We start from the raw sequence: 6,871 nt of genomic DNA on the forward strand, positions 1-6,871 counted from the left end.
CCAGCGCCAGGGATGGAGGACCTTCTCCGGCAGCTGATTCGTCGAGCGGAGTCGGCCGGCGGTGAGGTTGCCTTGCCCAGCCTGAAGTTGTGGTTGAAGCAGCGGAGGAATCGGAGCTGGGAGAACCGACGGGGAGCGGCGCCGGAGAGCAGCAGACTGTCACAGGCGGACTTAGAGGCGCTCCCTAGCAAAAGAGCTCGCAGGGGACGGCAGGCCTATACTTCACCCTCTGAGACTAGAAGAAGGAGGGCAGGATCCACGGAGTCAGCGGAGGAGGAATCGCAAGTTGCAGGAAGAGGCAGCATCGGCAGTCAAATGAGAAGGCAGCTATGGAAGCAGGGCAGCGGCACCTTACAGCAGCGACGAGCACCAGTGATACTATCCAAGGATGGCAGCAGGGTGGGGAGCCAAGCGGCATTTAAAGACCCACAGTGGATCTACAATGTTCCAAGCAGCAGCCTGCCTTTACCCCCAGCAATCTTACCTGAAGTCCAGGGTGATCCTCTGAAGCTGGAGGCGAAGAATCTTCATTCCTCTGATCCTGGTTAGGAGGCGCCATCTAGTGGTGAGAGTATCAATGTTCAGTCCATGTCTAATTTACTTTCCAATCAACAATTTCTTTCTGACTTATATTCCCTTTTCTCTGATTTTAGTCAGAAAGGGAATATTGCATCGCCTTCTGGGGTCTGGCTTAATCATCCCAAGGCGTCAATTAAGATTCAAACTATTACTGTACCGGATAAGGGTATTGGTGTTTCTGAAGCCTGTGTTAAAGAGGCGTTGTCTTATGAATTATTGCCTCTAGGCTTTCATTTAACACCAAGCATTAAAGAACGTATATGGCTTTTAGAGTTTATTGAAATTTTGTCATTATTACCGTCTATTAAGAAACATATTGTCCACATGATTAAATAAAGATAGAAAGCGTAGTCAGCCACGTTCTTTTAATGACTGGCTGCAGGCTTTCTGCATTTATTCAGCGGTACTTGGGGAAAAATTCCCAGAAAAATGTTGCAGTTTATTCCAACATTTGGACATCATATTGGAGGCATACCATAACTTTGCAGGTAGGGAATGGTTCCAATATGATGAAATTAGGCAGAAATTAGCAGTTCATCCATCTTTAAAGTAGGGTGTTAAGGATATCGGCTTATGGATGAATTTGATGTTACCGCAAAGAACCGCTCCGCTTAAAGAGCTTCTGTCACCCCATTAAACCGTTTTTTTTTTTTCTTTACTAATAATCTCTACACTGCGATCTCAGCATACATAAGCTAATTAATGATTTTCGTTCAGTAGAATTTGCTAAAAGTCGATTTTTATAATATGTAAATTACCTTGCTACCAGCAAGTAGGGCGGCTACTTGCTGGTAGCAGCCGCATCCTCCGATCGTAATGACGCCCCCTCCGCTTGTTGATTGACAGGGCCAGGGAACGGAATCGTTCTCTGCTGGCCCTGCCTGTTTTCATTCAATATCTGGCGCCTGCGCCGCGGCCGTACCTATCTTCAATCTGCGCAGGCGCACTGAGAGGCGGCCACTCACTCGGCCGCTCGCTCCTCAATGCGCCTGCGCCGAGTGTAGATGTGACGTCATCGGCGCAGGCGCATTGAGGATGGAGCGGCCGAGTGAGTGGCTGCCTCTCAGTGCGCCTGCGCAGATTAAAGATAGGTACGGCCGCGGCGCAGGCGCCAGATATTGAATGAAAACAGGCAGGGCCAGCAGAGAACGATTCCGTTCCCTGGCCCTGTCAATCAACAAGCGGAGGGGGCGTCATTACGATCGGAGGATGCGGCTGCTACCAGCAAGTAGCCGCCCTACTTGCTGGTAGAAAGGTAATTTACATATTATAAAAATCGATTTTTAGCAAATTCTACTGAACAAAAATCATTAATTAGCTTATGTATGCTGAGATCGCAGTGTAGGGATTATTAGTAAAGAAAAAAAAAATACGGTTTAATGGGGTGACAGAAGCCCTTTAAACAATCTCCCTCCCCTCAAGGTTTGAGGAAGGGAGTTTGTTTTGCATTCAATGAGAATACCTGTAAGTGGTTAGTAAATTGTCGCTATAAGCATGTGTTCCTTTTGTGGGGGCACCCATCCTTTTTCAAAATGTTTCAAGCGGAGCAGTCAGGCAAATTTTCAGCAGCCGTCAATTAAGGAGCAGCTTGCAAAAAGCTTGGACACCAGTGAGATTAACAGAAATGTTGCCATGGCTAAAGCGATATCCAGACCAAGTAAATGCTAATTTAATTATTGATGGTTTTTCTCTAGGTTTTTTGGTTCCTGAATTTAAGGGTATTGGTTTTTCAATGGTGGATAATTTAAAATCTGTAGTGAGATATCTGGATGTACAGTTGCAAGAAAAAGTATGTGAACCCTTTGGAATGATATGGATTTCTGCACAAATTGGTCATAAAATGTGATCTGATCTTCATCTAAGTCACAACAATAAACAATCACAGTCTGCCTAAACTAATAACACACAAAGAATTTAATATTACCATGTTTTTATTGAACACACCATGTAAACATTCACAGTGCAGGTGGAAAAAGTATGTGAACCCCTAGACTAATGACATCTCCAAGAGCTAATTGGAGTGAGGTGTCAGCCAACTGGAGTCCAATCAATGAGATGAGATTGGAGGTGTTGGTTACAGCTGCCCTGCCCTATAAAAAACACACAACAGTTCTGGGTTTGCTTTTCACAAGAAGAATTGCCTGATGTGAATGATGCCTCGCACAAAAGAGCTTTCAGAAGACCTATGATTAAGAATTGTTGACTTGCATAAAGCTGGAAAGAGTTATAAAAGTATCTCCAAAAGCCTTGCTGTTCATCAGTCCACGGTAAGACAAATTGTCTATAAATGGAGAAAGTTCAGCTCTGCTGCTACTCTCCCTAGGAGTGGCCATCCTGTAAAGATGACTGCAAGAGCACAACGCAGACTGCTCAATGAGGTGAAGAAGAATCCTAGAGTGTCAGCTAAAGACTTACAAAAGTCTCTGGCATATGCTAACATCCCTGTTAGCGAATCTACGATACGTAAAACACTAAACAAGAATGGATTTCATGGGAGGATACCACAGAGGAAGCCACTGCTGTCCCAAAAAAACATTGCTGCACGTTTAGAGTTTGCACAAGAGCACCTGGATGTTCCACAGCAGTACTGGCAAAATATTCTGTGGACAGATGAAACCAAAGTTGAGTTGTTTGGAATTAACTCACAACACTATGTGTGGAGAAAGAGGCACAGCACACCAACATCAAAACCTCATCCCAACTGTAAAGTATGGTGGTGGGGGCATCATGGTTTGGGGCTGCTTTGCTGCGTCAGGGCCTGGACGGATTGCTATCATCAAAGGAAAAATGAATTCCCAAGTTTATCAAGACATTTTGCAGGAGAACTTAAGGCCATCTGTCCACCAGCTGAAGCTCAACAGAAGATGGGTGTTGCAACAGGACAACGACCCAAAGCATAGAAGTAAATCAACAACAGAATGGCTTAAACAGAAGAAAATACGCCTTCTGGAGTGGCCCAGTCAGAGTCCTGACCTCAACCCGATTGAGATGCTGTGGCATGACCGCAAGAAAGCGATTCACACCAGACATCCCAAGAATATTGCTGGACTGAAACAGTTCTGTAAAGAGGAATGGTCAAGAATTACTCCTGACTGTTGTGCACGTCTGATCTGCAACTACAGGAAACGTTTGGTTAAAGTTATTGCTGCCAAAGGAGGTTCAACCAGTTATTAAATCCAAGGGTTCACATACTTTTTACACCTGCACTGTGAATGTTTACATGGTGTGTTCAATAAAAACATGGTAACATTTAATTCTTTGTGTGTCATTAGTTTAAGCAGACTGTGATTGTCTATTGTTGTGACTTGGATGAAGATCAGATCACATTTTATGACCAATTTGTGCAGAAATCCATATCATTCCAAAGGGTTCACATACTTTTTCTTGCAACTGTAGTTCGTACTTAAATTAAGAAAGAATTAGAAGTGGGTAGGATTGCGGGCCCCTTTGATTATCCACCTTTTGAGAATTTCCGCTTATCCCTTTTAGGTATAGTTCCTAAGAAGGAACCTGGGGAGTTTAGATTAATTCATCACTTGTATTTTCCGTTTGATTGCTCACTTAATGAAGAGGTGTCTAAGTCTGATGCTTCAGTGTCTTATGTGTGATTTGATCAAGCAGTGGATTTATTAAAACATTTTGGCCAAGGGGCTTTACTCACAAAGGCTGACATTAAATCAGCATTTAGGCTTTTGCCAGTTAGGCCACAAGGTTTTAATTTGTTGGGTTTTAGCTTTGAAGATACATTTTATTTTGATAAGTGTCTCCCCATCGGTTTTTCTATGTCTTGTTCCTATTTTGAATCATTTTCTACATTTTTGCAGTGGGTAGTTCAGGTTAGTTTTCCAGAAGGTGGTGTGTTACATTACTTAGACGATTTCCTGTTTGTAGGTTTTTCCGGTTCTTAGTTGTGTTCTCAGTTGTTACAATGTTTTATTGGTATGGCTAAGCAGTTTGGTATCCCCATTGCAGAAAAAAAAACCTGTTTATCCTTGCGTTTGTTTAGAATTTTTAGGTATTGTTATTAATAGTGTTAAAATGGAGTTTTGTTTATCTAAGGTTAAGTTAAATTTGATTAGATCATTATTAGTGAAATTATTAACCAAGAATAAGTGCACCTTGAGGGAATTTCAATCTCTATTAGGCTCATTGAATTTAGCTTGTAGAATCATTCCAATGGGTCGTATTTTTTCTAAGCAGATGTACTTTGCTACTAGAGGTTTGCGTTCCCTGGCAGCTCATGTTAGATTAACTAGACCTCTTAAGGAGGACATGTCCATGTGGCTGGAATTCCTAAGTAAGTTTAACGGTAGGAGTTGTTGGCAGGAAGAATTTCAGGATTCAGATTCTTTGAAATTATTTACTGACGCAGCAGCAAGCTTTGGTTTTGGTGTCTTCTGGTGTCACGGTGCGGTGTGGGGAATACACTCCACACTGAACACAGGAGGGAGGAGGGAAAGGTACTAGGTCTGGAAACTAGGGAAAGGTCACCACCTGGTAAGTCCCTAAACTGAGCCCTGACTGCTAACAGTATGAACAGACCTCGATGGTAGGAATGTTCATACGCCAGAGCCTAAGGCCCTGTCTCACCCTACAGGGCCCTGGAAACAGAGTCAGGACAACAGGTGACCTATTCCTTCCCAGCTGCAGGAACAGGGGACCCCCTCAGGCCTAATACCAAAAGGGAAGGGAAAAAACACAAAAAAAACAATAGGAAGAAATTACACTTAACTCCGAAGTATGCGAGTGAGCAGGAACTCATAGGAGAACCAACACCAGCGCTTCCACAGCCAAAAGGAGCTATCAACTATCAAAAGGACAAACTAAATAGGAGTTGGAATGACCACTTAATCTGCACCTGAGACAAGAGGTGTGGTCATGACCAGCAACAACATTGAACAAAGTGAAACCAAAGGGACTGTTGGATAGCATCACGTGCAGCCAGTCTCTTAGATCTTCTGACCCCTGTCACTGAAGAGACCATGACAGTACCCCCCCTTCTACAGGTAGCCTCCGGAAACTCAGGACCGACCTTATCCGGATGAGCTCTGTAGAACGCTTTTACCAGACGACTAGCATTGACGTCGGCCGCTGAAACCCATATCCTGCCCTCTGGTCCGTAACCCCTCCAGTGAACGAGATACTGGAGGGATCTAAGGAGAACTCGGGAGTCCACTATCCTGGCGATCTTAAATTCCAGATTACCGTCCACCATGACAGGAGGAGGAGGCAAGGAGGACGGTTCAACAGGTTCGACATATCTATTCAACAACAACTTATGGAACACATTATGAATTTTCAAAGCCTGAGGAAGTTCAAGACGAAAGGCTACCGGCTTAATAATGGCAGTGATCTTATATGGACCCAACTTCCAGGAAAGTACTTTCAATTTAATGTTTCTTGTGGACAGCCACACAGAATCACCCACTCTCAGGTGCAGACCATTCATACATCTCCTGTCAGCCACACGTTTATACTTGTTGCCCATTTTTTTCAGATTATTTAGAATTTTCCACTAAATAGATGACAAGGAAAAGGAAAATCGTTCCTCCTCCGGTATATCAGAAGTCTCCATACCAGAAAATGTGCCAAATTGCGGGTGGAACCCATATGCCCCAAAAAATGGTGACTTATTAGTGAACTCCTGTCTACGGTTGTTTATGGCAAACTCGGCTAAAGACAAAAATGAAGACCATTCTTCCTGGTTCTCCAAGACAAAACATCTCTAATAGGTCTCCAGATTCTGGTTAGTACGTTCAGTCTGTCGGTTCGACTGAGGATGAAAGGCTGAAGAGAAGGACAATTGTACCCCCAGACCAGTACAGAACGCCTTCCAGAATTTGGAAACAAACTGAGTCCCCCTATCACACACCACATCAGAAGGAATACCATGTAATTTCACGATGTTGTTGACAAACACTTGTGCAAGAGTTTTAGCATTAGGTAGACCAGGTAATGCTATAAAGTGCGCCATCTTACTAAAAAGATCAACAACCACCAAAATCACAGTTTTTCCTGAAGAATTAGGAAAATCTGTGATAAAATCCATGGATAAATGAGTCCAAGGTCGGGACGGGATAGGCAACGGAAGTAAAGATCCTAAAGGCCGAGTGTGAGTCACCTTCGCATGTTCACAAGTACTACAAGCTGACACATAGTTCTAAACACACTTGCGCAACCCCGGCCACCAGAATCTACGAGAGATGAGATCAACAGTGGATCGGCTCCCAGGATGACCTGTGAGAACCGTACAGTGATGTCCCTCAAACACTTTGTGACAAAATTCAGAAGG

General features: G+C 43.7%; 1 long non-coding RNA gene across 1 annotated transcript; it reads right to left on the minus strand.

The window, feature by feature from the left end:
* Positions 1–2,232: 2,232 nt before the first annotated feature.
* On the minus strand, positions 2,233–4,077 carry LOC120993714. Its single transcript, XR_005777315.1, has 3 exons — positions 3,971–4,077; positions 2,941–2,945; positions 2,233–2,344 (listed from the first exon to the last, which is right to left on the minus strand). It is a non-coding gene; the product is annotated as an uncharacterized LOC120993714 (long non-coding RNA).
* Between the last annotated feature and the right edge of the window lie 2,794 nt (positions 4,078–6,871).

The sequence above is a fragment of the Bufo bufo genome, chromosome 3 (genome assembly GCF_905171765.1).
Source record: "Bufo bufo chromosome 3, aBufBuf1.1, whole genome shotgun sequence".
Lineage (NCBI taxonomy): Eukaryota > Metazoa > Chordata > Amphibia > Anura > Bufonidae > Bufo > Bufo bufo.